Raw genomic sequence first — 23,117 nt, 5'->3', positions numbered from 1 at the left:
AGGAAGCTCAGTTTTAGAAATTTGTTGAGGAATCTAGGGAGCAAACCTTAACTTGAACTTCATTTTCTTGTCTGGCAAAGTAGATTATGGGCAAAAAAAAAAAAAAAAAAAAAAAAAGAAAAAATCTGCCTCTGGGAAAGAGAGAGATTTTGTCCGTGCTTGGTTCTGTCAAATCAAATACTTAGTGTCAAATATGTCACACACCATGGCACCAGTTTTCTGGTGGGTTATCTAGTGAGCCCAGAGCTGAGTATTTTGAGCTACAAACTCCAGCTGATATCACTGGCCGCAAACAAACCCATGACCTCTCAAATGTCAAGTTAATACAAGAAGGAGCAAATTGTCCTAATTTTCCTGCTCTGAGCAGTATCTGGAGAAAGGGATGAGAGAAGTCAATCATCAAACTCTTCTTCGGGATCAGAGACAATCCCACACTGCCTTTCAAGAGCGTTTCATGTGAGGCTGTACTTACACTAAGTCATTCTACTTCCCTGTTTCTACCCTGAGTCACAACATTTTGGCCTTTCTGACTCACTGGGTCCAACTGGAAAGGTAACAGCATTAAGACAAAGAAATTTTGAGGTCCAGTGGACTCTTGCTCATGGCATTGATGGTATACCCCCAACAGCCAGGGAAAAGTTAAGGTTTTGAGGCCTAGTGAAAGCAGGGAGCAACACTAGTACTAGGGAATCCCTATTTCCCTGATCACCAACAACATAAAAAATAATTAATGAATCAAATTTAATCAGTCACCATCAAATAAAGAGATGTATTGGCAGCATAAACACCAATTGTGGTGAAATTATGAAACGCGAGAAATTTGATTTCAGAGTTCCTAGACTTCCCTTTCTTTAATTTTTTCTTCTCTGTGGATGCCCTTACCCACAAACCCTTGCTTCAGATGTATACAATTCCCTCTCCAGTCCAGGGACAAACTCTGGGAAACACATTCACTCTGAGACATTAGGGCAGAATAACAAGAGTGATGCTGCTGGTTCTGTCACACTGTGATGAGCTCCCTTCCCAGGGAAGTTCCTTTTAATGAAAGAACCTGGAGAGGAAAATGCTTACCCCACGAGGGGATCTGAAATGGTGGATTAGCCCAGAAAAGGTCCTTTGCCCTTCAAACCACACCACATAGGTGGCACCATGTGCTAGAACTATGGCAATAACAGCTTCGTGGGACTGACTGAGGATTCTGTAGGCTCATTGGAACTGTGGTTCTATGACTTTCATCCTATTGACTGAGAGTATGAAGATAGCAGTGCCCAAAGAGGGCCCACCTTTTCCTAGAAAGTGGCTTCTTCCTGCGAAAAGGGCAAACTCAGAGACGTCAGTTTCTTCATTGGTCCTCTTGTTTTATTAGCTCTTCTTTTTTAATGCACATAACTTTTGTGCATGCTGGCTAGCTAGAGAATTATGCAGAAGGAAACAAAATTCAGAATATGTAAAAATAATTTGCTTAGTTGGTTCTCTTAGATCAAGACGTTCTTAAGAGGACTCATTAACATGCATACATTTGGATCCAGGGAATACAGTGACAGTTAGAACTCCCGTTAATTAATTAATTCATTTATATAACAAATATACATGGATTAATTTGTATAGGGCCAAGAGATGGAGGACTGAAAGTGTTCCAGAGAGGAGATCTGTGAGGCAGCAAAGAAAAATCAGGAAGCATAAGTAAGTTTCAGTTATCAATTGCTGTGTGACGAATCCCCCCCAGACTTCGTGACTTAAAATATAGCAATGATTTTATTGTTATCTCTCAAAGTTCAAGAATTGACTAGGTTCAGCTAGATAGCTCTGGTTCAAGGTCTCTCATGTATTGGCAGGCAGACAGTGGGTGGGGTCAGAGTGATCACAAAGGCTTTCTCACTTGCATGTTGGTGCTTGTTGCAGGCTATTGACTAGAGAATTTCAGCTGGGGCACTTAGTTTGCTGAACACCTACACGTGGACTCTCCCTGTGGCTTGTGCTTCCTCACAGAATGGCAGCTGGGACCCAAAACATAGCATCCCAAGAGAGCTGGGTGGGAGCTGAAGCCTCTTTCATGTCCTGGCCTCAGAAGTCAGGTGGCATCACTTCTGCTATAGTTGCAGTCTTGCTCAGATTCAAGGGCAGGTAACGTAGACTCTGTATTTTCACAGGAAGAACGCCAATGCCAATGTAAGAAGAGCATGTAGGGGAGACATTGTTGCAGCCATCTTGGAAAATACAATATGTCATGAGTAAGGCAGATCTGAATATGGGTGGCTCTTGAATGAAATCTTGCTGAAGAATTAATACTTTCAAGTCTTGGAAAATGAGATAGCAACACAGGAAGCATATGATCAAATAGGTGGTTATATAACATGGATAATAATGGCTAAAAGAGTGTGAAGGATGAGTAGATCAGTGAGGTCTGGAGTGGTCAGAGCAGACTTCATCAAAGAAGTAGAACTTTGAACTGATCTTGATGCCTGGGAAAGATCTATTTGGTCATTTTAATTTATATTCATTTCTCTCCCCAACCTAGAAAAGAAATGATAATAAAATAATGATTGTTGGTGACTCCTTCCTACTGAGATAACTGTTTAAAATCTCCATGCATATCTTTACCAGCATTTTTTCCCTGGGAATGTATTACAAATTTGGAATTTTACCTAACTTTTTCACTTAAAATATTTTGTGACTATTTTCCGAAACTATTATGTATTCTTCTAAAATATAATCTTGAATGGCTGCTTAGCATTCTGTCATGTGAATATGCTACCATTTACTTTCAACTTCTTACTGTTGTTCCAGTGTTTTTTTTTTCTATTGCAAAAAACACTGTGATGAAAATCTTTATACAGAAACCTTGCTCATCTCTCATTATTCTCTTAAGAGTGATTCCTACAGGTAGAATTACTGGTCAAAAGTTATCCACATATTAAAAACTTTTCATGCATCTCATCATAGTGGATTCCAGGGCAGAGTGTGCTCACTGATCATCCCACCAATGTGAAAACCCTTGTTTATTTGCAGGTTTGCCAACACTGATTGTCACTGGCTGCAAAAGACAGTTTCCTATTTGAGAGACCAAAGTGGAACTTTCGGCCATATGCTGACTTTATCTGTTTATTAGAAGGGTATCATCTTCACGTATATTTCTTTACCTTCTGGGCTTCTTTTTCTGTAATTTGCTAGTTTAAGTCCATTCCCTGCTTCTTTCACTGGTATTTTCCTCTTGTTGATTTGTAACAGCTCCCATCAGTTATTCATCTTTTGTTTAGCATATATGGTGTATATATATATATATATATATATATGCTGTTGCATATATAATACATGCAATCATTTTTTTCCTCATTTGTTTTTTTTTTGCTTTCTAGCTTTGATTTTAGATATAGGGAGATGTTTTAATTTTTCTGTGGTCAAATCTAGTAATCTTTTTATTTATATATATTTCTTTTGCTCTTATGCATGCTCTTATGCATATTTATTTGTATATATTTCTTTTGCTCTTATGCACAATAATAACAGATTAATTTTACTTTGTTTTCCCTTTGGGTTCACACTGACACCAGCATATCCACACATATAAAACATGTAATTCTTCAACCAATCTGGACTATATTTTTATGTTCTGAGTAGGGGTTTCCTAAATGTTTCCCAAATATTTACTCAGATGTTGGATTACAGGATTTAATTTAGATCGGCAAAGGGAGAAGTCCAGCACTCTGAAAGGGAGAAACAGTGTGAACAGAGTCCGGCTGAAGTAGAGGGTGGTTTGTGGGAATTAAGTGGGGGGGGGGGCAGAGCTGCAGGGGTAACTGCCCTTAGATTCTGGAAGACCTGGGATGCCAGGCAAAAGGAGGTGTCTTGTAGGCATGGAGAAGGCCTAGAGGTTTGGGATAGGGAAATTATTTTTTTCTGCTTTTTTTAAAAACATTTATTGAGGGCTTTCAAGGAGGCATGTATTCTGGTAAACATATGCAATATTTCATTTAATTCTCAGCACTGCCTCTGAGGCAGGTCCTATTATTATCATCATTTTAGAGGTGAAATGATTGAGACTTGGTAAGTGGAAGGGCTGGGACTTGAGTCCAAATCTGGCTATTCCCAAAATTCTGTGTTCAACCACTACATGTGTTCATTTCTCAGTATAATTAAATAGTTGCAGAAAGTGAATCTGGAAACATTGAACAGGTACAAGGAAGAGGAGAGTGACTGAGGTCAGAAGCTTCTGAAATATTGGAGGACACAGTGACGAGGGCCTATACTAAGGTGATGTCAGGAAATGGACACTGGTGATGACGAGGGAAAAGGAAAGGCTAGAGCAAGCAATGCAGGGAGCATGGGGAGGGAGCTTGCTGGATTTAGTATTCCTTCACCTTTGGCTCTTATTCTAAATACCTGATGTCCCTCTGAGGCCTTTCCTCATCAACTGATTTTAGCAGTTATCACTTTTCTGACACATAAACAGAAATCTACAAGAGACCAACATTCTTGTGTAGAAATTGAGAATAGCACAAAAATTATTTTTTCCCAGCTATCCAGAACCTTGAAGGAAGGAAGCCAATATGGTTAAGAGATTTTTTGGGGGGGTGGGGAGATGGAACTGGATCTTGATCCCTTTAATAAACATTAGTGAATCATACAGTTGGCACATGCATCTGCTGTGTGGACCCAAAGACACAGCAAAACAGTCGCTACCCTAAAGGAGATTCAAATTGAACAGATGTACTAACTTGCTCATGTATAAACCTTGTACAAAAATGGAAAGTGCCCAATTCCCCCAAAAAGACAGAGTTACTGGGTTACGGGAGGTCTGAGAAGAGAGAGTTATTCCTGCTGGGAGGGCCAGGAACCGACAGAATCATGAACTAATAACTAGTTTCTAGGTTGGGGTCATGCTGGGCTCGCTAGAAGGAACAAATAAGAATCTTGGGTAATGAGAACTTTCCTTCTTTGTCTGTAAGCCCTGCTACCTGCCCTCCTCCAGGCCTGGGTGAATCCCTTGGCATTTGTGTCTCCTTTCCCCAGCCCCTTAGGTGGTTTTACTACTCAATCACGATGGTGTTATGCTGTAATTACAGTAATAGAAGTAGCTCAGTTGTTTTCTTTCTTTATGCATCTATGTTCTAAGGACGAGGACAAAAGCAGACGGATAGGAAATAAACTGAAGCTCAGTGCACAGAACATGCATCTTTATCAAAAGAATTACAGAATGGGTGCTAATTTTATTCTCCACTCAGGCACAAACTGAAGTCCTAACTCTATTTCAAAGTCTCCTCTAATAACTCAGACTGCATAGATCACCCACAGCCCTTATATTTATAACCCCAATTTGCTCTTGTGGCTCGTGGTTACTGAACAATCATAAATAGGCTTCGGTCTGCAAGAGCATCCTACAGAATGTCTGCTGACGCTTTTCTGAACCACCCGACAAGCCCACTAAGAGGGAGAGAAGGACCCCAGCTGCTTAAGCTGTCCTGGGTTGGAATCCCCGTCTCGTGGTTCCTAGCTCTCAATTCTGAGCTGTTGTTGAGCTTTAATTTGTTGATCTGTGCAAAGGGGATAAATAACAGCACTCCCTTCACAGGGAAGTTATGAGGTTATGAAGTAAGTGTTCAACACATAGGTGAGATTAATGCCGAATGAGGACAGCCAGAGGTACAATTCAGTGTGTTTCGCTGAGCTCTGGTGGCGCAGCACCCTTTGCCTTTGGGCTGCACGTCCTCATCCCCTGGTTGCTTCATCAGATTGTTTGGAATGGGTCTTTCCCATCTTGTTACAGGGTGAGTACCTCCTGATGAATATGTGCTTTGAATTATCATTTGGAATCACTTCTCACTTCTGAGGTGTTGTTTTTTTTATTTATTGGGGTGACAATTGTTAGTAAAATTACATAGATTTCAGGTGTACAATTCTGGATTACATCATCTATAAACCCATCGTGTGTTCACCAACTTCTGAGGTTTTGACTAATGCCTCTGGTTTGAGAAGTGTGAATCTGAAACTACAAACTGGTGAACATTCCTTCTTCGCTGTACATAGGCCAACAGAGTCTGTGGCTCACTGTGCCGTGTCTGTCTGTTTTCCTTGTCTGTACCTTGGACCAAACTGTGAACTCCAGGAGGGATGGGATGGGTCCATTTTATATATGGGTATTTATCCATACTAATAAATTTATCCATCTAATATCTGAATATTTATTGAATAAATGGCATAATTCTGTATCTATGCCCAAGAATTTGTACCAAACATCATTTCCCCAAATGTTCTTTAGTTTTTAACTTACCTAAACTTCACCACAACCTTATGAACTAGATATTGTCATTTCTAATTCATTAATAGAGAAACAGAAATTCAGATAACTCAATCAAAAAATGACTGCTTCTCTCCTCTGTTCAGTGTCTCCACTCATCCTTAAACACTCTGATTCTCATTTTGGTCATGCCACTTATTAACCATATGGCACCAGGCAAGTCACAAGCCCTGGGAAAGAATCACATTTTATTACAATGAGAACTGCCTCACTATCTTGGGAACGTTTACATATTTTCTAGATATTCACAATCTTGAAACATAAATGATATCATGATATTGTTTTGATGAAGACTGAAAATGGCTGGTCTATTTTTAACGTTGAGTGGCAATAACTAATAATATTAGGTTCCCTTATTCAACTCCAAGGAGAGAGAGAAGCAAAAGATCGTGGGGGTTAAGGAATATCTGTAAAGAGGGAAGGTTGTGCTCCACACAGCACCCAGGATAGAAATTGTTCAGTTATCTCAAGCACCTTGTCCTAAAGCTGGATACTCCAAGCCAGATTGAGGTCTACTTTTTAAGACTCATTATAATTGTCACCAGCACTATCTACTTGGTGATTATTCTCAGTTTCATTTGGGTGCATGTCTCTGTAGCTACACTCTTATGGTATTTTCTCCCTTTCTGGTACGTTTTTATTTATCTTAGCATTTCCAGCAACTTTCAAGTTACTGGCACAATGAAATACTCAGTCACCTTTTCATTTTTATATTTTTTGAAAGTATAAATGAGTGAACAAATGAATGAATAAGTATACATTTGGGGAGGAATTCAGAATGTGTCTAAGCAATGTGTGGTACAAAGAACAGTGAGGCAAAAAGGGGTTTGGTGGTATTTAATGGTTAGAAAACCTGAGTTAGACTCTGGCTTCACCGCTCACCATCCGTGAGATCTTGAATGGGGTACTTACCTTTCCTCAGCCTCATTTTCCTCATCTTTAAAGTGGGAGACATGGGAATATCTCTATCATTTCACTGTTGCTGCGTAACAAACCACCCCAAAGCTCAATGTCTTAAAAGAACAACCTGTTTTACTGCTCAGGTGACTGAGGGTCAGTAAGGACTATCTGATCTAGGCTGGGTTTCACTCAGGTGACTTCATGACCCTCATCTTTCTCTAGTGCCAGCAGGCCAGCCTGGGCACATTCTCATGGGGATGGCAGAAGTGCAGGAAGACAAGAGGAAACATGCTCTCGTTTTCACTCATGTCATTGGCCAAAACAAGTCACATGGCCACCCTCAAAGTTAAGGAGAAAGAGAATATACCCTGGTCACCATAAGGGCACCCCAACGCTATGGATGCTGCAGGTGGGGTGGGGGTGAAATATTGGAGCCAGTAATGCATTTTACTATCCTACCTTACTGAGCTATTGAAAAACATACAGGAGGTGATCCTTGTTGAGAGTTTAGCATGGTGGCTGATATGTTGTACTTTGCATGTGATTGGTTGCATATATTATAAACAATGGATAAATTATAGCTACTGCAGCTGTTAGGACTATTATTATCAAAACTATAAACACTTGTTATCCCAAAGGACAAGATGCATACAGACCTTAGCCAGAAGAAATGAGTGAACCAGGCTGTGTTGTGCAGTAAAAGGGATGTTTACTCATGCAACAAATATTTATTCAACACCTATGTGCCAGGCACTGCCATAGGCACTTGGGATACATTTATGAATGAAACAAAGATACCTGTCCATGTGGGGCTTACATTTCAGCAGGGAAAGATATATGCATAGAAAATAAGTAAATTATACAGTATGCTGATGCTGTGAAGTAATTTAAAGGAGTGTAAGGAGATTCGGTGTAGCTCTATGTGTGCATGTTGCAGGATTAAACAGGTTCGTCAGTGGGCCTTTTTGAGAAAGTGAGAGCAAAGTCTTGAAAGGTGATGGAGTGAGCCAAGCAAATATTGGGGGCAAGAATGTTCTAGTCAAGGGAACTCCAGAGCAAAGGGCCTAAGAAAGGGATCTAGAATGTATTTGAGAAACAGCATGGAAGACAGTGTGACTGGAGACCATGAGTGAAGGGAAGAGTGACAGGAGTTAAGGTTGGAGAAGTGATGGGGAGGGAAAGCCTTGTAGGTCATTGCAAGTGCTTCTGTTTACTCATAGTGAAATTGAATGATGCCGGAATGATTTGAACAGACATATGACATGATTCTTATTCAAATGCCATGAAACTTAGGTTTTAACGCATCACTGTGGGCTGCTATGTTAAGAATCCCTCCAAGGAGGCAAGGGAGGCTGTAAGAATAATCAAGGAAGGAGATAATAGTCATGGGCTTGGAAGGTGACAGCAGAGGTGGTGAGTATCTCGTGTTTGATATGTTTTAAAGGTAGAGCCAACTGAATCTACTGGCAGATTAGATATGCAGAGTGATAGAAAAAGAGGAGTCCAGGATGACTCTATGGTTTTTCACCTGAGTGACTAAGCTAGGAAAGGTTGTGTGTAGGATAGGACTGGGTTGGGACAAAATTAGGTATTCAATTTTGGACATGTTCAGTTTGAAAGGGCTGTTGGACATTCAAGTGGAGATTGTCAATAGGCAGCTGGAGACATGTGTCTAGAAATCAGGAGCTAAATTCAGACTAGACAGACAAATTTGGGATTCATGAGAGCACTGCAGTATTTAAAGTCATGGTCATATCAGCAAGAGGGTGAATGTTGGTAGAAAAGAGGAGCAAGGAAGCGTTCCAGAGCACTCAACCTTTAGAGAGTGTAGAGTGCTGAGAAGTGGACAATGTTGTCAAATGCTAGGGCAAGTGTGATAATGCCTGGAATTAACAGGTGGATACAGCAATGTGGAGGTCACTAAGAATCGTAAGAACAGGTTGGGTTGAGAGGTGTTTGTGGAAGGTGACTGGAGGGGTTTTAAGAGAGAAAGGGAAAAGAAATATTTGAGAGAGAACAGATAACTCGCTGAGGAGGTCTGTTGCAGAGGCAAAGAAATGGGTCAGTGGTTGGAAAAGTGGGGTCAGGAGAGTTTTATTTTAATGGCAGACATAATGGCATGTTTATGTGCTGGTAATAATCCAGTAGAGAGTGAAAAACTGATAATGCAGGAGAGAATAGGAGAGAGGAGAGTGATATGGAAACCACCAAAGGAACTGCTCAGGCTTTTCCGGCTTTTTACTCTTGGTATTCCTTACCCCAATAGGGATATTTATTACATTATTATGATTCTCTCCTGTCAAATTATTGCTTCAAGTCCCATTGGTAGTCTCAGTCCCATCATTAGCATTAGTGTTTCCTCTGTTGTCGTCTATTATCCCTTCACTCAGGACACAGAAGTAGCAGGGCATTTTTTATTTTCTAAATATGGAACCCTGAACCATTTCCTGTGCTTCCCTTTTTGTACAGATAGGACCATGAGAAAGCAGAATTGGGCTCCCTAACCTTGTCCATGAGGCAATACAGGCAAACTTTACAACACCAAGGTCCTTTTGAAACAAACTGGGGCTCGCCATGAGAGCAAGGGATAAGTAGGATTGACAGTTTTGAAGATTTTAATGAAAAATGGGTCAGGTGAGGGCTGTCCTGCACAGAAATAATATGGGGGCAGTGGTATTAGGAGGGGTGGGGTCTCCAGTGCCTGTGGCTTCTCACTAATGCATCTTTCTTCTCTAACTTTACTGAACTGACATCCAAATTCTACCCTACAGCCTTCTTCCATCCCCCCACCCCATTTGATACTGCTCTCTATGTCCCAGGTACAGTTTCTCCCCCAGCCCCACACGAGTTATGAGCTTCCTGAAACCAAGGACTGTACTTCTCAGGAGTGGGATAATAGATTGGTTCATACTTGGCGATTCATGATGGGGGATGGCAGCGGTCTGGTAAGAGCAAAGCCTATGAACTGGAAGAGGTTTCAGCCTCATCTTCAAGTAAACTGGAAGAGCAGAGTGAGTCTGATGGGAAGCTTTCACTCCAACCTTCTATATCAAATTTATTGTATGGAAGGTGGAATCCGATCTTCCCAACCTATTGATGACTCCCAGTAAGGAGTCAGTCTTCTCTCCTCTGCCTAGGCATTCCATACCTGGAGCGTGGTGGTCAGCCTCTCTGAGAGGCCATAGGCTCGCCCTCACTGGGGGTGGTCTATTGGAGGCTGACGGGTGTCAGGGAGGCTATGGATGGGTCTGCTCCATTGCTGTAGATGTTCTCTAACGACCTTGTTGGTTTTCCATGATGCAGCCAGCCTCGCCTGGATGGGTGAGAGATAGTTGCCTCTGCTTATGCCATCTGCATCCTATATCCCTCAGTCCCACTACCCTTTTACCCTGCAATCCTATGGCTGCTGCTTAACTGTCTCAAGTCTGCAGCTAATATCTGCATTCCAGGCTCCCATCACCCCCATCTGAGGCCTGGGGCACAGGGGAGAGACTCAGGGAGTAGTGTCAGAAACAAGACAAATTAAAGCCATTTTTTGGCCACTTCCACGGGCAGGAGGGAGTCTGTGTTCTAATGACCGTACTGACACTAAGTGTCACATGCATGGGGGTCCACCAGTGGTGCTTCTGTCTAGGTCTCTGAGGTGGGTGTCCTTAGCAGTCACGGGAAGAGACCCTTCTCCCAATATCATCCCTGAATGGTGGTTGATGCTTACTTTCATTCTATGAGACCTTAAGGCGTTAAACATCATTAAGATGCACATACCCCAGAAAGAAATTGAGATTTAGGTTTTATTATTATAGATAACTCTTGCGTGTGACTAAATACAAGTCAGTATCCCACAGGTGTTACTGTAGAGGGGAGGGGTCCTGACGGTGTGGGGTCCTGCTGTAAGAGAGAAGAAGCAGGAGAAGGAGGAGAGCCCAGAAAGTTGTGAGTAGGATACCCTCCAAAGAAATGTTTCCATCTTCACCATTCTGTAGAGGGTGAGTTGTGTGCACCTGTTGCTCCCCTAGTCTCCACCCTTCCGCACACAGGAACTCCAAAAAGGCCTTCAGTCTCCAAATGACACCCTCATCAATAAGCTTGCATTGCAAAAAACACATTTTGACAGCACATTTCCCAAATTTAGTCCCCTAATCCACTCCCAGAATATATTATGCTTTGCACCCAACAGATGGATTAAAAGCTTAAATCTTCTGCTTGTTAGGAAACCAACCAGAAACCAAAAATACAAACACTCACACTCCTGCAGATGTGAGTACAATGGTGAGGGGGAGGGGAAAGCATGGGTGTATGTACAGACCTGAGAGTGTGAGCTTTGAGGAGAAGTGTCACAGGGAATGTGGAGAGGTTAGGACATTGTCTGGGCTCTGAGCAGCCTGAGGGGACCACAGCTACTTCCTATAGATCCTTCTCAGCTCCCCGTATTTAGGCATCTTTGTACCAGGTCATTGTGTATGGTAGCAGGAGGTCCGAGGCACAAGTATGAATCTGTAAGTGTGGAGGCTGTCTGGGGATCTCAGCCAAGCTCTCTCCCATACTCAAATGCAGAGACAGAGGCCTGAGCAGGGGGAGCGAGCCCCCAGCCCACCACCAGCACCAGGTTCAGAACCAGATGTTGGACTCTGGCTCATGGCTTGCTCCTCTCTGCTAGCTTCTATGGGAGCCTTGGGGGCTTTGAAGATATTCCTCTCTCCATTTTTTTGGGAGGGTCCCAAGTTTTCATTATGATAGAGACTTCATCTCATCTCCCCTCTGTGTATAAAATCTGCTGAAATCTCTGCAAATGGAGGTTGTTATTTTGAAGGCTGTTGGGGGAGGGGGACAAATGGAAAGAGGGGGTACCAGGGAGTCCTTATGGGGGCTGCAAGGGCATACCCCAGGAGCTGGGGTCATCAGGGGAAGCAGAGAAGACCTCTAGGGATCGCTGAGAAATTTCAGAAGCTCTTCCCCACTGTCTTATTTTCTTCTCATCATTGAAAGATTGCTCAGAATGCAATAAAAACAAGGTGTTCTAATTAAACAGATTTGTTTACATGTTGTGGCATGAAAAACTAATTCAATCTGATATACTGTACATTCCTGCTCTACTTTTTCTCCTTTCCTTTATATAAAACTGCCCATTTTTAAATAGTATTGTACTTAAGCATTTTAAAGAGTGCCCTTGATTAAAAGAAGATGAGCCATTTTCTACTTCCCACAGCTTTCGAAGGGTTGTGTTGACAGGGCAGAAAGGAGAGTGGTTGTGTGTAGGGGCTCTGTGATATCTGCTTGACATTGTTCATGACCGTTCTGGCCATGTAAATACCAGAAACATGTTCTATAATGTGAGATTGGAGCCTTAAATGGGCTTTCCACTCTGACAAAAGCAGAGAGACCAAGGGGGTTGGGAGCAGGTGATGGGCTGACCTGGGGTCCCTATGCCTGAGAAGGAGTAGGGACCATCAGTACAGGTCCTGCTAAGGAAAGTAGCAGCCCCAGAATTCTGGCCGAGTCCCATGGTATCCTGGGAAAGAGTCCACAGAGAGGAATGGACATGGAGAAACTGAGGCATATTCATAATAATAATGATGATTGTGAGAACAAAAACAACATTCTGTGGGGACAACTGGGATGATTTAAGTTATTATAGAATAAACTTTCTTTCGATTATCCAATTGTCCAGAAGGGGATCAACATGACTTTAAGTCATACCCTACCTGGGGATGTCTGAGCAGAAGCCAACCTACCAGCCTTCCAGCATCATCTGAAAACAATCTTTGTTTGGGGTAAGAGGCTAGCTACCTTCTCACTACTCTTAGATTCTTAGAGTTGGTCACAACCTGCAGATTCCGGAGAGCAGGGACTCTTTGCTCTCTAACCTTCAATCCCCTGGGCCTTAGGCAGCAATAGCAGTGTGTGTGTTTGTCAATACTTGTGAATGTGAATTGGGAGTATCTCTTTTGGACACATGCCTTATTCATTCTGACCTCCTTGCCTTCATGTAAGCTGTTTCCTTCACACAGGCAACCTTCCTCCATCCTCTCTCCCTATCAAAATGGCACCGATCTTTTGAGCCCCTCAGACCCATAGTCCCCTGACCTTTGCATCATTTTTTTTTACGTTTTGACCAGTTCCATGTGATTCAGCCGGCTATTTAATGGTTCTACTTGGTGAATGCCTTTTGACACAGTCCCCTGATTGGACTGTACTTGCTTTTCCTATCTTTTCTAACAGCACCCTGTATTGTTCTGGAGAGACATGAGTGATAGTAAGGATATCCTCACTAATGGCCTCAGTGGGAGTAACCATTTGAGAATGTCCTCCTCCCTCCCTGGCCACCTCCTTCCCTTCTACTTGGTTCATTTCATGGACATGTCAGCATACAGTCCCATGGTGACTCAAACACGAATGGGGTAGGATTTTTCTATGTTGGTATATTGCTTGTGGAGGGCCCCAGCGCTAACTGAGAGTTAATTTGCATCATGGAGAGAGAAACCCTGAGGTCTGAGCTGGGGGGCAGCAGGCCTGCCAGTTCAGTTTTCCTTCAGATGATGATAAGACCTTGCCTTTTTGATTGGCTCCCTCCTCGCTCTTTTCTGTCCTGCTGCACCCTCCTCACCCAGAGACCTTGCCCCTGCTCCATTTTAATATAAATGTCTTGAGTTAGTACTCAAGATGAAAGTAGGGTGAAAAACCTAGGATTAGACTCTCTGTGAAGGAAATGTGGCTCTCCTAGGCCTCCTTAGGCTATATCTGCCCTGTGGGGCAGTGATTCCACAATTAAAGACTGGGAAGAGGGAAAGAAATGAAAGGCTCATGAAGCTTGTTCTCTCAGGTCTCCTGCAATAGCTCGTCTCTGTGCATGCAGGATCTAGGGAGGGCTTCCCTTTGTGGCATCCCAGACTCTCATACCCGTGTATTTAATGGTTGTGCTGATTTATTTTTTCAAAAATATTTATTGAGATTTTTCCATGTGCTTGATGTTCTGACTAACCCATAATTCAGAATATTTGGCTTAGCCTCAAATCCCACTCTTCTTTCCCTACCAAACCCATCCAGCCCAGCTAAGCCAGGTTTTTTAACATCCAACGCCATCCACTGGTCTCACACTTTCACTCTGCCTTCAAATGCGGGCTCCCTCAATGGGATGCTTTCTTCTCTTGATCTCAGACCCCAACCACAATTCAGAGCCCTCCACGCTGCGTATCTCCCATTGGCCCCTTAGGTCCACTTCTTACTTGCTGTCTGTCCTGCAGAATGTTCTGCACGAATGACATCAACAGGCACATGAGCCCTCTGGCTTCTGATTGGCTGGGCCAATAGGAGGGACTTATGTGGGGTCAAGGTGTTTCCACCCCTCCTTAGCTCCTGTGAGGTCACATCACCTGTCACTGTAGGTCCCTGTCCCTCTCAGTGGCCTGTTCTACACAAGCCTCTCTCCCTTTCAGTGCCCATGACCTCTCTCTCTCCCCATTCCTTTCGTCCGTGGTTGGTCAGCTCCACTGCTGCTACCCCTGGGTTCCCACAGTGGCTCTCCTTTTGCTTTCTCTTCACCATGCCTGCCCCACTGTAATATATGCTCTACTAAGAAACTCTCCTAATTTGAGGGTCCCGTCCTTTCCTGGCAGGATCGTGCCTTGCACTCCCCATATCTATTTCCCAGGCATTATTTTCTCTTCTTGTTTTGGAACTCCTATAGGCCTTCTTAAGCTTGGTACATGTCTAACAATGTTTTCTGTATTCATTAAAACATGTAATTATAATGCTGATATTTCCCTTGTCTCTTCTGTTAGATCATGAACTCTTCCGAATAAGGCCTGAGTGTTTTTTTTCTCTTATCTCTTGTAGGACTGGGGAGAAAGCAGCTGCTCTAATAAGTGCGTGTTTATGGACAGATGAATCCTTCCACCAGCAAGACCTGGGTGGAGAGAGGATCATGGGCTTAGAGTTAACTTTCAAATTCCAAGATAGGGTTCAAACCTGTCTTCTCTTTTCGGGGGGGTCTGCCATCTTGACCAAGTCATTGTTCTTAGATTCTTAACTTTCAAAATTGAGATGGTAATACAAGCTACTGCACCTCTCCTTATCTCATTTTCATTATTAAAAAATGTAGTTGCAGTAGTGATTTTGTGAGGATTCAATCAAATCTGATATGAGAAGGCTTTTTACTGTATTCAAGATTTGAATTAAATCTTGAGCTACAATTTGGGGCCACATGTTGACTTCCAAGGTGATTAAAAACATGAAAACTGTGTAAATATACTACCACTGCTCAGAGTATTATGTTTAAGAGTTTTATAAACATTTTCTGATCTAATTTTATGCCATAGGCACCACTAACACCATTGCAAAGGAGGAAACTAGTCTTATAGGTTAAAGAACTTCCTCAAAGTTACTGAGTGAGGAAGAGCAGAGTTCAAATTACACTCAGGGTGCTGCTCCCTGATCAGGGGTCCTGACCCTGGCTGTGTGATTTGCCTCAGTGGGGCTTAGCCAAAGCGTTCAGCCAGGGATGTCTCCAGGAAGTCACCTGTCACCTTCCCTACATGCAGTGTACTTGCTTGTCCTGTGCTATCTCCAGGAGGGAAGGTGTCTTATCTTGAGCTTTCTTTCAGAGCCTTCTGGGCTGGGAGGTGAAGACAGGTGAGTGGAAGAGGGAGGAAAATATCCATCCTTTGTTACAGCCTCATCCTCCATTTGAACTCCCGATTCATTCTAAGCTACGGAAGGGAATTCCAATAAAATCTTGAGGGTTTAGGTAATCACCTGGTGGTCAAACCAGTGGTAAGTGTACATGGAGAAAGTGACCTGGTGGGATATTCAGGGATTTTTAAAAGAGACTGATCAAAATATCTAGCTCACAATGTAAGGATATCAGGAATTTTATATCAGGAGCTTCATTTTATTAGTAACAGACTAACTCTGACAAAACAAAAATTCCTCGGTGGCAGGTGGAGGCAGTACACCATTTTGAACTGTTGTCATTATTTGTGCACCTTCATGTGCATGGGTCTCAGCCTCTGGTTGGCATTGTTGGGGCCACCAGACTCCAAAGACAGAATAAAGGATGAGACAAAGCTTTATTTAGGAAAGACCTCATTTTTGTTGAGAGGTTGACCAGGATAGGTCAAAGGTCCAGGGATTGGTCAGACACTGGACACATTCATCTGAGGTCAGAACAACGCCTGCCTAGATCTCAGGCAAAAGTAGGCACCAGCAGAACCCAACAGCCTCACCTCCTTGGATTCAGAGTGGCCACAGGGCATTAGAGAGAGGAAATTGTGAACTTAAAAGTAGGGATCAGGGTCTGGGACACACATCAGAGAGACATAAGTCTAAATCGGGTACTCGGGATAGAGTCTCATGACAGCCACAAGGAGGGCGTTAAAATGGGTCTTCGGGATGGGTACAGTTTCCCTATACCTTGTGTTGCAGTACCTATGTCACGAATGCTGATCCACAGAAGCTGGATGGGGTTACAGCTACTCCGAGGCAAGCTCAAAGACTGAATACCATTCTTAGAGGACAGGAATCAGAATGAAGGAACAGACCCATTTGGGATCCTCTGTGAGGGAAGAAGGAGGGATAAGGTGGACAGACACATGCAATCATCGCACAGTGGTCTAGAATACTCAACTGCTGGTGCGGCATGGTGGTTAAGCTTGTAACTCTGAAATTAGACTACTGTCATTCAAATTTTATCACCTAGTCTGGTTATCTACTGTAGGGAAGCATAAGAAATAAACCATTATTTTATTGGTTCTGAGGGTTGGCTGGGCTCATCTGGGTGGTGCTTGGTTGGAGTCCCTTTTGTGGTTGTAGTTAGGTGGTGGCTGGTGTTGGAGTTAACTGAAGGCTTAACTGGGCTGTACATCCAACGTGGAGCCTTGCCTTGCATGTCTGGTACTTCAGTGGGGATGGCTACAATAGCTGAGGACTGTCTAGGCATCTTTCTTTTCCCACATATCCTCTCCACGGAACTAGCTTGGGCTTCCTCATAGCATGTCAGTCTCAGGGTGACTGGACTTCTTACACAGTGGCTGGCTCCCCCCAGAGGAAGTGTTCTAAGAGGCCAGGCAGACACTGTAAGGCTTCCTACGAGCTAGCCACAGAAGTCATACGGCATCACTTCTGTAATACACTTGCTGGTCAAAAGTGAGTCATAGAACCAGCTCAGGTTCACAAAGACGAGTCTGTACAGTGATGTGAATGCCAGGCAGTAGGGCTTCACGCGGGGCCATTTCTGAAGAAATTTACCGCATATGATACCAATCATACCAGCTGTGTGAGTGTAGACACAGTATAGAGTGTTCAGTGCCTCAGTTTCTTCATCTGTGGATTGGCAAAGGAAACTATAATGCCTACTTCCCAAGCTTGCTTCTGTATGAACACATCAAGAAATTCCCACCGTGACTAGCACAACTAAGAGGTTCAACCACAGTTGGAGCTTACCACTTACGCATTGACATGACGGAACACTTGAAGGTCTCCCTAATATTTTAATATGTCTGTGTCTTGTCTTTCCAGCTCGTCTGTAAGCTCCTTGAGGTCAAAGATTACGCCATACTTTTCTCTTTAAATTTCTTTTAGTTGCTCTCAATAAACGCTGACTGAAAGAAACTAAGAAGGAAAAACAGATAAGGGAGCTGGGGACCTCGCAAACAAGCTTGGGCATCTTTACCGTTTTCTCCGGGCTCAGCATCGCACCCACGCTCCTGGAGATCTAACCTTTGCCTTTTTCTGGAAAAAACTAATAAGTTATCCTAGATTGTAAAGGGAGCATGATTAATCTAGTTAATAGATTGCACTGTTTTTATGAGGACTTTAGCCCATTAATTGTTTCCATGCAAATGGAGGCCGTTAATTACAAATTAATCTTATCTTTTTGTTAAGGCAGGGCCATCAGGACCTCCACTTGGCAATACTTGTTGGCATTTGATATGAATCAATGCTTATACTTGAAAGTAATAAAACTGCATTTCTTTAAAGATAGTTAATAAATCAGATCTTCATTAATGCAGATAGGCCAGACCCCCTACTTGTCGAAATTAATGAGGTTCTAATTCATTACCATGATTCATGTGTTCTCTCCCTGGGGATGGTGGCTAGCAGGGCTGGGCACATAGTAGGCAGTTCATAAATCCTGTGTTTTCTGTGTCTGTCCACAGTGGGAGGCTGCCTACTACTCTTTCTCCTCATCATAGAGCATCATTTATGTCCTTACCAGCCTTACAACCATTTTCCACATGGCTATTCAGGACCCCAAAGAGAAAAGATAACTTTCTATCAAAGCCTAATGCTTTTATGCTCCATCTATGCTGGGAGCTCCAGTGCCCTCAATGGAGAAACTAAGGGTGGGGGACATCAGAAGGACTGCCCTGGTCAGAGTGGCTTGTTTAGCTTGTGCCTGGACCGTGTTAGTGGCTCAGGCACTTGGGTGGGACTGTTTGACCTCCCTGTACCCTCTATCTGAGCATGATGTACAAATGGGCAATGGGACCCACATGTTTCTCCAGGATCCATTAGCAATCTATTTTCCAGTGATATCTCTAAACTGTTTCTCTTCTCAGGCAGATTTCCCTTTACAGGAAAGTTAGTTTCTCCTTGTATTTATTGCCAGCCTGGGACTGGGCTTCCACCCACCTTCTTCCAGTCACTGTGACCTCAGGAGCCAAGCCCTGGCTTCCTCTGTTTAAGGAGTAAGTGTAGGTCAGCAGAAGCAGGGGACTTGCCTGTCTCTTTCCATTCCACCCACCAGCTCTGTGCACCGGGGAAGGGTTCAGACGCACCACCCAAATATGGAGTGTGGTGTGCGAGAGTGGGTGGGAAAGAGGAAACAGGGCTTCTGTTTTAGATTTGAGGAGCCGGCAGCGTGATGAAACGTTTCCCTTCGTGCCGCCGAATTCATTTCTCTAAAGTTCTGCTGTGCACAGAACCATTTGTTTCCACATTGTTTTTATTAAACAAGAAAGGCGAGCTTTATTACTGCGCAAATGAAAGCAGCCGGCAAAGACAGATACTTCCCAGATTCTTATTAATCTCCAAGAGTTATGGGGCCTCTGAAGTCCCACAGAAATTAACATACTCCACAGAATTCTCTTAGCAAGTCATCCAGCACCGTTCCTCTCCCTGGCAGACGTGGATCGCTGCTCTGCCCTGGCCAGCTCCAGGAGGACTGTCTGTGCCTGTCTGGGACAAAGGACCCTCTCACCCTGTCACATGACCCCCACCCTCTTTTGGGTTGCATGTGTGCTCACTTCATTTTTCAATGCACGGTCCTGGATTTATTTGTACACTGATTCTGGGCATTGTCTGGAAATATGGATTTAGGTGTCGTTCAGTTCACTTCCATATACAATTAAATATGTATGGATTATTTACTATTGCAGTATGGGAAAGACTTGACATCTGTGAGATTATATCCTGAGGCCTTTGTGAATCTCAAATGCTTGAAAAACACAGTCATGTATAATTCCCCCTCTCTACAAATGTGGTACAGTGATCAGTCATTCATTCTACAAATATTTACTCAGTGCCCTCCTTGAGCTGGCCATAGAACTCTCAACCCTCAGAGAGCCCTTGGCATGATGGGGAGGCAGGAGAGACAGGGGCAGAGTTTGAATGAAGGGATGACAGGATCTGTCTTACGGTTTTCAAGGATACCATCTGCTGTTTTAAGAACAGATCATCAGGGACAAAGACTAGAAATAAACCAACTAGTTAGGAGGGAGTTGCAATAGCCTGAGGGAGATGAGATAGAACAGGGTGGGCAAGGGGTGGCAAGCGAAGGAATTCAAGACATGTTTTGAAGATACAGATACACAAGGAGGAAATGCCATTGCTCCTTCAGATTCCTAATGACAGGTGTGGGGTACCTGCAAACAGGGGAGACCTACTGCACTTGGGGAGGAATGGATGCTGGGCAGTCATTTAGGCCCACTCACTGGGTGCATAGCTAAGATGGCTTTATTGGCTCCTGAAGGAAATCAGATCCCAGCAAAATGTGACTTCCTGTTATGTCATGGGATCTGGGGGTCTCTTGCAAGCAGTCAAAGATGGAGCAGTAAAATCTGTAAATACCAGGGCCAGTACATAAGATTTGAGTAGCATATATTAGTTTAAAGCATTCAGAAAGCAAAGTAGCTCAAGTGTCAGCTTACAAGCGAGAAAGCAAAGGTTCAAGAGAATTTAGGTGAATTTACCAAAGTGACAAGATAATTAGGTCCAAGACTAAAGCCAGGGTCCCCAGCAAGCCTGGTCTCTATGTGCAGCTTTTTTCCAAAGTTACAGTTTGTGATTTCCTTACTGCATCCGGCTCTACCCTGGGATGAAGGGGGTTGGTGAGAAGGAAAAGTAATGCCAGGGGATATCAGGTCTTTGTCCTAGAGGAGCTAATAGTTTCTTTGCAGATAAGATTCGTATATACACACAACTCTTAAGGAGGAGTGTGTTCTAGAATGGCACTATTTAATATTTAAAGTAGTGTCTAATCAGGTACAAGAGCTAGGGTTCTGACTATATGTACCCGTAGCCATTACCAAGTTCATTCCCATGGAATGTTCCATTGTGGGGCCATCATGGCAAAAGCATATAGCTTTAGGTTGTGTTGATACAGTTGCTGCTCAATGTGTTTTGACAGTTCTTATTCTCTGATATCATGTCCATCCTTCTTATCCAAATCTTTCGGCTCAAGTGAGGCCAGTGGCCCTAGGTCTTTCTCACGATAAATTTGTTTCTGTCATCAATACCTTTGCTTACCTTGGTCCCTGGTCCCTCTTGCAAGGAAGTCCCCTGTCCTCCAACTACCTGGGTAAAGCCCACCCCTCTTTCCAGGGAGGTCCCAGCCCCACCGTTCTAAAAAAAATATGTGCCAGCAACTCCCCCAGAGGCACAGAGGGCAACAGTCCAGAGAAAGCGAAGGGTGAATTTGGAGGGAAGAAAAACACCTAGAAAAGCAAATAGCTGGGAATGGGGCAGAAGTGTGAGAGGAAGAATAGTGACTAGTTTCTCAAACACCTGCACTTGGGCATTTCTGGATGCTTGGAAGAGGTTACTTAAGGTTACAAATCACTTTACATCAGAGAGCAATGACTGTATGGCACTTGTTTCTCTCTCTCTTTTTCAAAATTTTAAATTGTTTTAATGTGAGAAACATTTTGTTCCATATTTTTACTATTTCACTTGTTTAGAAGTGAATCCAAATAAGATTCACAATGTGATTGATTGATATGCCCTTAAAAAAAACCCTCTTTTAATGTATTTTCTTTCTCTCTCTCTCTCCCCCCCTTTCCGTCTCCCTGACATCCCTTTGTCTCTCTGTTTCCATTTTCTGTCTATATTTTATTAAATTTTTCTTTTATTAAATTTATTGGAGTGACATTGGTTAATAAAATTATATAGGTTTCAAGTGTACAGTTCTATAATCATCATCTGTATATTGCATTGTGTGTTTACCATTCAAAGTCAAATCTCCTTCTGTCATCATATTTGATTCCCTTTACCCTCTTTTACCACCCCTCCCCCCTTACCCTCTGATAACCACTAAACTATTGTCTGTGTCTATGAGTTTTTGTTTGTTTGCCTTTTTCATTTGTTGCTTTCAGTTTTTTTATCCCACATATGAGTGGAATAATATGGTTCTCTCCTTTTTCTGTCTGACTTATTTTGCTTAGCTTGATAATCTCAAGATCCATCCATGTTGTCGCAAATGGCAGTATTTCATCTTTTCTTATGGCTGAGTAATATTCCATTGTATATGTGTACCACATCTTTTTTGTCCAATCATCTATTGAAGGACACTTCAGTTGTTTCCATGTCTCAGCCACTGTGAATAATGCTTCAGTTAACATAAAGGGACATATATCTTTACCGATAAATGTTTTCAGATTTTTTTTGGTAGTTATTTGGAAGAGGGATTGCTGGGTCATATGGTAATTCTATTCTTAAATTTTGAGGAACTCCATACTATTTTCCATAGTGGCTGTACCAATTTACATTCCCACTAACAATCTATGAGTGTTCCTTTTTCTCCACACTTATTACTCATTTTGTTGATAATAGCCGGTCTAACAGGTGTGAGGGGTATATCATTGTGGTTTTGATTTGCATTTCCCTAATAACTAGTGAAGTTGAGCACTTTTTCCTATACTTGTTGGCCTTTTGTATGTCTTCTTGGGGAAGTGTCTGTTCAGGTCTTCTGCCCATTTTTAAAATTAGATTGTTTGTTTTTCTGTTGAGTTCTGTGAGTTCTTTATATATTTTGGATATTAGCCTCTTGTCAGAGGTGTTGTTTGCAAATATCTTCTCCCGGTCGGTTGCCTCTTTGTTTTGTTGGTGGTTTCTTTTGCTGTGCAGAAGCTTTTTAGTTTATATAGTCCCATTCATTTATTTTTTTCTTTTACTTCCCTTGCCTTTGAGATCAAATTCATAAAATCTTCTTCAAGACCAATGTTTATAAGGTTAGTACCTATGTTTTCTTCTAAGCAATTTATTTTTTCAGGTCTTACATTTAGGACTTTGACCCATTTTGAGTTAATTTTGGTGTATGATTGTCGCTATTCTCTTAAGGAAGGAGATAGAAACAAATCCAAAGGGTTCTGAGGACTCCCAGGGGGCTTGGAGGATACCACTCCTAGGAACTGGAGAAGGTGCCAGGGAGCATGTCAGAAAGGGCAAGTCTGCCTTGCTCCAGGGGCGGGGCCTCTGGGAGCCCAGGAGCAAAGGGGGGCTGTCCTGCATGCCTCATAGGAGAGATAAGAGAGACTGAGGGGAGGTATAGGCTCAGCTGGCACACAGGAGTCCCAGTCTTGGTGCCTGGCCTACTTTTATAACCTTTCTCCAAGCATAGGACTGCTAAGAGAGAGAAAGAGAGAGAGAGAGAGGTAGAGAGATGGAGATGGAGAGGGAGGAGAAGGGAAGCGAAGGGAGGAGGACTAGG

The sequence above is a fragment of the Rhinolophus hipposideros genome (assembly GCF_964194185.1).
Source record: "Rhinolophus hipposideros genome assembly, chromosome: 17".
Lineage (NCBI taxonomy): Eukaryota > Metazoa > Chordata > Mammalia > Chiroptera > Rhinolophidae > Rhinolophus > Rhinolophus hipposideros.
Note: the sequence above shows the minus strand (reverse complement) of the source record.